The following is an 11,257-nucleotide window of genomic DNA, read 5'->3' on the forward strand; positions in this document are numbered from 1 at the left end:
AGACAAGTGTTGGGTATTCTAATTTGTGCTCGTGCAGGAACCTTGAAACCAAGCAGGAAGGCTCATACAGATGCCCTTTGGGCTCTAAAGGACTTTTCACACATGGCCTACAAAAATTTTCTGCATGTGACGAGTCTGTAATTTAAAACCTAGCTGTTGTACATTGGTGAGAATGTACACATGACAAGGAGGGAAATATTATAGTCATTTCTTACATTTCAATCCATCCTCCCATCTAGGAGCTCAGGGCAGCATAGGGCTCTTCTGTTCCCTACCTCTCTGCTTTTGAATCTCACAACAACCCTGTGAGGTAGGCCATGCTATAAGAAAGACTGATGCCCTGGTTATGATTTGAATAGGATCAAGGGGTGTGCACACACACAACATTCAGTCATGAAGTTCACAACAACACTTTACACTTTTAAGTGCTAGAACACACTCTTCTGTGGCATTCTTGTGTTTCTATACCACCTTAAGCGTATGCACGAGTGGTCAAAAAAAGCATGAAAAAGGCAATGGGCAAGAAATGTGCTTGTATAAAATGATAGCTTCTCCCAAATGTAAGACAGTCATATCTCGGCTCCCAAACACCTTGGGAATTGAACAGTCTGGCTGAAAGTGAATGTTCTGGTTTTTTAACGTTCTTTTGGAAGCCGAATGTCTGGCAGGGCTTCCATGGCTTCAGATTGGCTGCACGAGTTTCCTGCAGCCAATCAGAAGCCGTGCTTTGGTTTCTGAACATTTTGAAAGTCGAACGGTCTTCCGGAATGGATTCTGTTCGACTCCCGCGGTACAACCATACTTGCTTTTAGCCTTCATTTATTGCATTACATCTAGGAGAAGCTATCATTTCAAGCAAGAACATGGCTCAAGGGGGATTATGAACCCTGGTCTCCCAAGTCCTAGTCTGGCACTCTAACCTCCACACCACACTGGTCTTTTGTTTCTATGTGACCATTGCTCTCTTTTCCTTACAGCAAGAAAGTGGGGGTGGCTGTACTTCTGAAAGAAAACTCCTTACCAGACATTGTACTGGAGTTGTACTATCCAGCCCGGAAGGGAAAGTTACAAAATGGCCAACCTCTGTCCTTACTTTGTAGAAGCGATGGTTGTGAGGTGGAGATGCTCTGTAGTACGACCACAATGGATAGAAGGGTTGTTGTTTTTTTTGCAAACAAACTTTTCCAAACATGATTCTCTTCTGTAATAAAAAGGGACCAAAAGGAAAAGTTATCAGCGGATCTTTATGGCTCTATTGTCATTCCAGCTCATCTCCCTTGTCCCACCTAACCCTCCCCACCAAAGTAAACTTTCACCACATAGACACAGAGGGTGGGTCTGTAAGCAAGCGCCTAAAAATAGAGTGCTGCATTTTAGACCTTATCTGCTTCACCAGGCAAATGAGAACCAGAAAGACATAAGACATTTTCTACGTAGGACACCTACACTTATAATATACTCCCGACGGTTTCCCAGCTGTTCATGCACTCAACAGCAACTAGTTTCATATTGTGTACTGTCTGGCAGCAGCTCTCTAGGATTCCACACATGGGATTCCCAGCCCTACATGAAGATGATGGGGGGAGCGGCAGCAGGGATTGAACCCACGCCCTTCTGCATGCAAAGCAGATGCTCTGCTAGGTGATGTACAGCCACTCTCTCTCAGCCTAACCTACCTCACAGTTTTGTTGTTGTAAAGATAAAATGTAGAGGGGGAGAAGTGTGTGTGCCACCTCAAGCTCCTTGGAGGAAAAAGAAGGATATAAATGTTAATGGCACAAAATAGTAAATAAATAGGTAAAGGGACCCCTGACCAGTCATGACCGACTCTGGGGTTGCGGCGCACATCTCGCTTTACTGGCCGAGGGAGCTGGCGTACAGCTTCCGGGTCATGTGGCCAGCATGACTAAGCCGCTTCTGGTGAACCAGAGCAGCACACGGAAATGCCATTTACCTTTCCGCCGGAGCAGTACCTATTTATCTACTTGCACTTTGACGTGCTTTCAAACTGCTAGGTTGGCAGGAGCAGGGACTGAGCAACGGGAGCTCACCCCGTCACGGGGATTCGAACCGCCAACCTTCTGATCGGCAAGTCCTAGGCTCTGTGGTTTAACCCACAGCACCACCTGCGTCCCTAGTAAATAAATACATAAGATAAAATGTACCACTGAGCGACAGCCCTTCCTTGTAGTGCCATACAAAGCTTGGTACGCACAACAAAACTGGCTGAAGACACCAAATCAAGATGCCTAATCTCATCAGAACTACAAGGAACAGCATCATCCAGCGAGGCCCCTGTGAGTATGACCTTAGTGCAGGACAGCACCCCAAGATTACTGCATACTCAGTCGCCTCTGTTGCAGGTCTTGGGCCAATTCTGACAGCCTGTGGTCAAGATAAAAGAATGAAAGAAGGAGGCATGAGCAACAGATCCCCTGATAGGAACATAGGAAGATGCCTTGTACTGAGCCAGACCATTGGTCCGTCTAGCTCAATATTGTCTACACTGACTGGCTGTGGCTTTGCAGGATTTCAGGCAGGGGACATTCTTATCTGAGATGCCAGGGATTGAACTTGGGACCTTTGGCTGGCAAGGCCGATGCTCTGCCACTGAGCTATGGCCTGTGTCCATCTTTGAATCGCATGATGCATCTGTCACTCTTTCTTCCTCCATTCCTCTCCTCATCACTCTAGACTGGCCAGCCTAGACTGGCCATCCCAACAATGTCTTCTTCTTCTTCTTTGGTGATTACTCATAGCCGAGTAAGATTGTCTTTCATGAACACAATCTTAACAGTGAGCCCATAAGTGACTGTGGAGGACAATTCTGGATCCACACGTCCTTCCACAGTGGGGACATTGATTTCTGGGTGGGAGTTGATCACAGTGAGGGTTTGCCAATAGTGTCTTCCTCTTAGCTCGTTTCTCCTTTTCGCCCTGAGTTTGTGCTTCTTCAAAGTCCATGACACCTTTGGTAAAGGCTGTTCTCCAACTGGAGCATTCACAGACCAGTGCTTCCCAGTTATCAGTACTTATACTACTTTTTTAAGATTTGCCTTGAGAGCATCTTTAAACCTTTTGTTGATCACTAGTATTTTGCTTTCCATTCTTAAGTTGGGAATAGAGTAGTTGCTTTGGAAGATGATAATCAGGCATCCACACAACATGACCAGTCCAAAGAAGTTGATGTTGAAGAATCATTGCTTTGACGCTGGTGATCTTTGCTTCTTCCACTCCTGATAGCGTACCTATGTCTTGTAACTGTACCCCTGCAGAGTGCATGATAATGTGTGAGTGTGTTAATGCGCATGTGTGTGTTAAGGTTTTCCCATGTAAGAGTCCCACTATTTTTGATGTTGCTGTTCCTTTGTTTTTAAATTTGGGTTTTATATATATCCGTGCTACATATTTAGCACTCTTTTCTACAAAATTTTAGTCAGAGTTGGATATGCTTTTTGCCATTCTCCCCCAAATTCTGCCAATATCAAAAACTGAAACCCAAAACTATATTCTGTATTCTGTATGCTTTATACAATTGTGATTAATTTTGCATTATTTGTTCTGACTTCCGTAGATCCCCAAGCAAGCTAATCCACACACAGACCACCACCACCACCACAGTACTCATCCCAAAGGAATAACACTGAAGCTATATCGTTTGTAACCTGCAGCACATAGACATAAGGTCAAGGATCATTCAGGGAATTGCTTCCTTCAGGCTGGTTATGGAATTAGAATAGGTGGCCGTAATAATTCCAACTGGCCTTTAAGAATGGTAGGGATATATTCTGGCCCCAAACTGGTGGGGATCAGTCCTACTCAAGATCAGTCCTGCTCAGATCAGTCCTACTCAAATTAGCAGGTTTACTTCAGAGATAGCAGCTTGCAATCTGGAGTTTACATGTAACCCCCCCTCCATTTTCTTCATTTTCAAACGTATAAATGCATTGATGTTTCATTTGGATTTATTCTATATAAGCAGGGCTATGTTTCAACTTTCGGATGATTTGTTTTGTTTTGTTCTAAGAAGAGAAGAGTAAAATAGATCACCCCCCCAATGATTTGTAGAGTCCATTCTCCTAACAAAACAAAAGGTTGTCTTTCTGCTCCTCCCCACGTAAACAGAAAGGCAACACAGTGTTACACAAAGATAGGAAGAAATTATGTTTGTGTTTGATGATATTGCATCCTCTCTGACTTTTCCCACTGGTCTGTGCTCTGGGAAAAAGAAATATTTCGTTGAACAAAGGGTTTTCTAGTTTGAGATGAATATAAGGATTGGAATGCGCACTGTGCCCCTTTGACACACAGGCAAATTCCTGTCATCATTTGCACATGGTATCTTGCAGCTTTCCGCCTTGGATGTTCCAGCTATAGGTGTGGCTAGAGGGTGTGGCAGTATCTGTTGACTCTATTGGCCAATTTGTTTTCCCTGTCATTCAAACTGACTACTCCTTGTAAGGGTATCTGTGATCCAGCTGTGGTAACTAAAAATAAAATTTGCTCTAAAAATAGAACTTGCTCTCCATATTTGTTATGCAGCTAGGAGAGCACTGTACATGCTGAAATGCATGTGGGGTAGCAAATCCCCATTGCCAAGCTAGGCGTGGGTGAAGGGAGTGGCTTGTTCACTGGAGGAAATAAGGAATTCTAAACAGAGACTCCAGCATGAAACTGCTGAATTAGAACTCATCAAGAAACTTAGATTACGTGCATTTGGGCATGAATAGAGACAATGGTTTCCTATATCACTATGATTATTTTGTGTACACTTAATCTTTAATTTCATTATCTGTATTTTTTGTTTTCCATTGCCATTTGAGCCCACAGCTTGCAGTTTCCTCAGCCCCTCTATGACACTTCATGCCCCTAATGAAGTAGTTTGGGGTTGTTGTTTTTTGTTTGTTTGTTTTACAATCAAGCAAAAGCCCTAATACTCTGCTAGTTTCCCATAAAATAACAGTCCCTTGCTATGGTGCACTAACCACCTTGCTATATTATTTCATCACCAGGTGGGAATGAGCCACACCTGTGATTGCATCTTTCACTCCTTTGATCAGATCTCATTATCATTTGCACTCTGCATAGTAGTGTGACACAACCACGTTCCACACTGAATGGTCTTTAAGTCTCACTTCTCCTTTTTCTTCTGTGTATAGATACCTGAACACTGTAATGAAATGGGCTCTGGCCCATGGAATCCAATTGCCAGTCTTTAATGAGCCACTTTAATCTTTGGCTTTTTGCTAGAGCAAGCGCTAAAAGTATCATAAACAAAACAGAAGACATATAGCGCATCTTCTGCTGCACACAGCCTTCTTTAGCTGGTGCCCTCCATTTTTATTTTTTATTTTGGAATAGAGGTGTCATCATCCCTGATCATTTGTCAGGCTGGCTAACATCAGGAAGGCACTGGTTGAAGAGCTTTGCAGGCTGATAGCAGCTAGCCTGAATGTAGACTGGGCCGTGTCCAGAGTGGAATCAAATGATTTTTTTTCTTTTTCTTTCTATTGCCTTCCACTCCATTTTTTAATGGAGATCCATGTAGTTCTTCTTGCTTTGGTAGTTCAATACCCAAAAGCAGAACTGCAGACTACGTGATGCTGAACATGCTACAAGCTGGGGAGCCTCATTTCTACTGCAAACTGCAAAAACCGAAGAAACATTTTGCTGCATCTAACACCTTTCACAGAACAAACTAGCTCTGTACAAAAGCTTGGTTTGAATCAGGTTCATCTAGCTTGCAAACTTTTCTTTTTGATGGAGGTGGGTATGGCTGGCAGAAGCCTGCCATTCCTCTTTCCTTTACACAGTGCTGGTGGTAGCAGTATTAATAGTAGCAGCAGCAACGACAACATCTGTCAGGAGACTACATAAAAAAAGTTAATACAGTAGTTTGTCTTATTTATAAAAATACTTAAATAGTGCCGTTCGTTAAACAATATCAGAGCAGTTTTCAGGAACCGTACAGAAAAAACATAAATAAAAACCATATAAAACTGTTAAAATCACCTAACTATGAGGGGAAGATCTTATTTTTTTAATTGCCTGCATAAGCCTGACAGAACAGAAATGTTTTCAGCAGGTGTTTAAAAATGGAAAGAGAAGAATAGTATTAATATCAGTAATAATTATAATTATTTTATTTAGGACATTTGGGTTGCTCTAAATAATGTATTGGCTCTCAGCAATCTTTAAAATAAACCTGTACGGTTGATCTGCACAGTATTATCTATATACTGCAGATGCAGAAGGGAAGCTATAGAAAACGATGGTTTGCCCCTAACCGTAGCTGCAGTGAGGCTGGAACTTTGGATTCTCACACTCTTACAGCTGACTCTTCTATGGCTCTTTGCCCTAATACCTTTTAAAGATTTATTATCAGGTGATGCAGCTACAGGTGGATTCAGAATGAGCGGAGCTTGGGAGGGGTGGAAGAGAAAGGGAGTGTTACACCCCTTCTTTTCTGTCCATTTCTCTGCTGAACTCTGTTGCCTTTTTCCCCAAGGTGCCCTTCTTCCCAATGTTTCATCTCTCAGAATGAAAAGCAGCTGTGGAATCATTAACTCACCACCTCATCAGTCTGAGGCTACTTGCAGTTACTTTAGATGAAGATGGTGGGCAGAGGAAAAGGCTACAGTGGTACCTCAGTTTGAGAACAGCCCTGTTTACAAACAATTTGGTTTATGAACTTCACAAAACCGGAAGTAGTGTCCCGGTTTGTGAACTTTACCTCGGTCTAAGAACAGAATCCGAATGGTGGAAGGGCACCGGCGGCGGGAGGCCTCATTAGGGAAAGCGCACCTCGGTTTAAGAACAGTTTCAGTTTAAGAATGGACTTCCGGAATGGATGAAGTTCATAAACCAAGGTACCACTGTACACATAACTGTAGTTCTGATTTCAGCCACTGTGCTCCACCAGTTCCCATTGTTTTACTCAGCCTAATACCTGGGCAGCCTGGTCATGGCACAGTAATCACTTATTATGTATCTGCCCAGTAAGATGTTATGGTTAGGGCTAGCTGTGTGGATCCATCAAGTGAGAATGGCTTTGTTGTGCACATATGAAAAACACTTGCTTTGCGCCTGAGGGTTTAGAAAGTGAAACCCTAAAAGTGGGAGCTGCTAAGCTGTACTAGGGTTGCCATTTTTAAAGCTTGGGTCAGGCCAGTGTCGTACTCTGCACAACACCAAGTTGTGGAGATCATGTGACCATGCAGGACTCTCATTCAAAAATGTATTTCTGTCCCCATCCTATTTTGTGCACTGCCAGTCCCAGTTGTTATGCTGAAAGATAAAGCCGTTCCTTTATCTTCCACTTGTATTTCCCCACAACCTCAGTCTGGACCTTTCACCCTGCTGCAAGGAAAACAAAAGCCGCTTATACAGTCTTGAAAAAGGAGGAGGAGGAGGAGGAGGAGGAGATAAAGAAAAGAAAAGGAGTTTCCAGACATATGAAAAGTTTCCATTCTGTTAAGTTACTAGATACATGGAGAATAAGTTGCTACAAATTAAATAGTAAATCACAGAATTCTAGTCTGCATTATAATTATCTTATTAAATTGTTTTGATCTCTACATGTATGTGTTTTTAACCTATTAACACTTTGAAGACCCTTGGGCAGAAAAGCGACCAAAAATAATATATATTCATTATAGTGTGTGTGTGTGTGTGTGTGTGTGTGTGTGCATATGTTGGTCATTTTGGGTCAAGGCTCATCTGAGTCCATTTTGTTCCCCCATTCACTAGTTTGAAGTTTAAACATATTTATAACTTCTGTTTTGTTCTGACAGAAGTGGATGAAATTTGCAGGCACATTAGTTCCTGAAGAATGGATAAAGCCTGTGAAATTACAGGCAATAATAAGGACCAGGAGCTATTGTGCTGAGTCCTTTTTAATTATTATTTTTAAATAAACATCTAAAAATATGTTTTTGGGGATTGGATTAAATTTGCAGACAAGGTGATCCCTTCTGAGGGTTTAAAGCCTGCTAAATTTCAGAAGGATGGCTGCAGTGGTTTCCCCACAAGGGTCACTGTTATAGTTTTTGGGTGGGTAAAAAAAAAAGGACCACTTAATATTCCCTAGTGCTTGGAGGACAATTGGTCTGAAAGTAGAAGACTTAAGAGATATGCCCTCGGGAAAGAACCCTGCCAAATTGTAGACAAATAAGTCTAGGACTTTTTTTGCTAGTCACATTTAAAGTTGATTGGGGGCAGGGGGGAGAACTTAATCTTCACCTTGATCAAATCATTTAAATAGAGCCAAAAAATACTTCACATTTGTGAACATTACGTGCTCTGTTTAATGAATGATTTCCCCTTCCTTCCTTCCTTCCTTCCTTCCTTCCTTCCTTCCTTCCTTCATGGTTAGTTTTGACATAGCTACACAGTCATGTACTTTGCCTTCATGGTCTTCAATAGTAAGGATTGCTGTTGTCCCCCCCATTTTGGCATAACAAATTATAGCCGTTACTACAATGTGCACAAAACAGGCAAATCTCTTGCATTACTTAATAATGGGATATTTATTTCCCACTTGCTACATGTTGTTAACATTATGTTATCCCTTACCTTTGCCCAGGTATTCTCTTGTTTCCAGATAAGTCCACCACATATGAAAATGAACTCTTATCTTCCTTTAGACATTTCCAACATTTCTTGCTAACTATACTTCATAGGTTACATGATTTCACTGCTGCTGTTTGCCAATATATCATCAGCTCAACACAGTGGTCTTGATAACTTGCACAAAGTGAGCAGCTTATTTGCTCTTTTCCTCAAGTATTCCCAGATACCAGAAGTTCTAGCACATTCCCAAATCTTCATTTTATCATCACTTTAATGCAGTGTAACATAGTTTATCATTTTAATATAGGCTTATTTTCCATATTTCAAAATCTCCTAAGACGGGTCCAAAATTGAACTCTTCTCCATATATTACTGTGCATACATATGATTTATCAGGACACATTGTCTGCCTATACTGATCTCATATGTTTATTAAACTATCAAAAAGTTAGATTCAGAATATTTCTACTTATTCTTATTATCCATCCATATGATCCAAAGAAATCCACTTGAAATCCACTTTTGTATTAACCTATAAGGTGCAACAAGACTCTTTGTGGTTTTTGTTGCAACAGACTAACATGGCTACATTATATCACTGGACATTGTTAAGTAGGACTTGCAGTTCTTGAGAGAGCGTATCACGGAGGGCAACACACTTCCCTCTTTCTCTCAGACTACAAGACCAAGGCCGTGTGCTGGCAGATCATGGTTTATAACTTTGGTTGTTCTCGTCTAAGCCTGCTTCTGATTGGCTTTGACAGATTTCATAAGTTCTGGATACCCTAAGGGGAAATAGGGATATAAACGTCTTAACTGTGATAACCCTCAACATTTTAACCTGATTTCCACCCACCCCTGACAGTAATCACCTTGCAGCCCCTGTGGACCTCTAACCCTAGGTGGAATGTCCCCTCCTCTCATCAATGCCTGGATGCTGACTCAGAGCTATATTGCCCCTATTTGTGGAAGTATCACTTAGCTGTCAGAGTTAAAAGTTGTTGATAAGACATCTCCTCTGGGAATTTTCTTACCCATTTTAAAGCTAGTAGCCAATACCACATTTTGTAGTCAATTTCCTAAGACATGCATCATGTGAACAAGTGCTACCTTTTGTTGGTCCTGAACTTAATGTCAGTCGAATCCAAGTTATTGTATCAGTATAAAGCAAACTTGTGTGGGAAATTGTTAAGTTATTCATAATTTTACACAGCTTTATAAATAAATCCTTGCTTCAAACCAGGGATGGGGAGCCTCTGCCTGCCTATATGTTGTTGCACTCTAATGCCCATCAGCCCCAGCCAGCAGAGTCTATGGTTAGGAATGATGGGAGCTGTAGTCCAGCAATGGAGGGCTATAGTGTTCCTTTGCTGCCCTAAACTAAAAAGCTTCAGATCACTTTAGCCTTCACTAATAAGGAAGTTGCTCCAAAATCTCTATAAACCTGCCATTTTATTGCCAATCCCTTTCTGAATTTATTCCAGAATTGGGCTTGCCTTTTTGCTGCAGCTGTCATTCTCAATGAGCTTTCCACCGCTCGCCCAATATCTCTCCTCTCTCAGTAAATCCAGAACAACAAACACTAAAAATACTTTGATCAACTTTGCTCATGACGACGTGTCATTGCACGTAATATAGAAGTCCATTTTACCGAATGCAGAGAAGCTTCTGTTGTAATCTTGTTTGTTTTATAAATGCAACGTATTGTCCCTTCAATAGCAACAACGAAAAAGTCTTCAGAATGCGACACTCTTTTAAAGACTATGTTATCTAGTGTTGTATCATTTTGTAACTCCCTCATTCACCTGCATTTCCCACAGTTATCCCTGGCTACCTGTAATGTTAGGTCATCCACGAGTTGTGAAAGATTTTGTAGCAAATTGCTCATCATGGGAAAAATTATTTCATTTTAACAGATTAATGCCTATATTTACAACAGTTTCATAATCTTTTTTTCTTTTGACCTGCAAGATAAGTACAACTGATATTTAAAAAGAAACAAAATGGGAGAATATGAATTTAATTAGACTTTTAATTAAGTTACTGTGCGATTCCTAACCCTGTTCATTACAAGGAAGGCTCTGAAATCACCAAGCACCTCAAATTATGACAGTCACTTTTAAAAACGCAAAAGCTTGACTTTTAAATTAGCTTTAAATTTCCTTCTAGATTTTAGGTAGTTGTACTTGATGACCCTTGAGGTACCTTCCAACTCTACAATTCTATGATTCTATTATATCCTCCCTTTTAAAACCAAGCTCTAGCTAAGATTTTTAGAAAAGGCATTTATTTATTGTTTTCTGCAGAGATCATGCTAAAATCTTAGGGTACACTGTATAGTTTTCTATCACTTGGCAATTATAATCATTTTGCACAGCTTAGTCAAATATTGGAATCCTACCCAGAGAGTTCAATTGTTTTAAAGCAAAGAGTTAAAGTACAGTGGTACCTCGGGTTACATACGCTTCAGGTTACATATGCTTCAGGTTACAGACTCCGCTAACCCAGAAATAGTACCTAGGTTAAGAACTTTGCTTCAGGATGAGAACAGAAATCGTGCTCTGGCGGCGCGGCGGCAGCAGGAGGCCCCATTAGCTAAAGTGGTGCTTCAGGTTAAGAACAGTTTCAGGTTAAGAACAGACCTCCGGAACGAATTAAGTACTTAACCCGAGGTACCACTGAATGT

This window comes from Podarcis raffonei, chromosome 2 (genome assembly GCF_027172205.1).
Source record: "Podarcis raffonei isolate rPodRaf1 chromosome 2, rPodRaf1.pri, whole genome shotgun sequence".
Classification (NCBI taxonomy): Eukaryota; Metazoa; Chordata; class Lepidosauria; order Squamata; family Lacertidae; genus Podarcis; species Podarcis raffonei.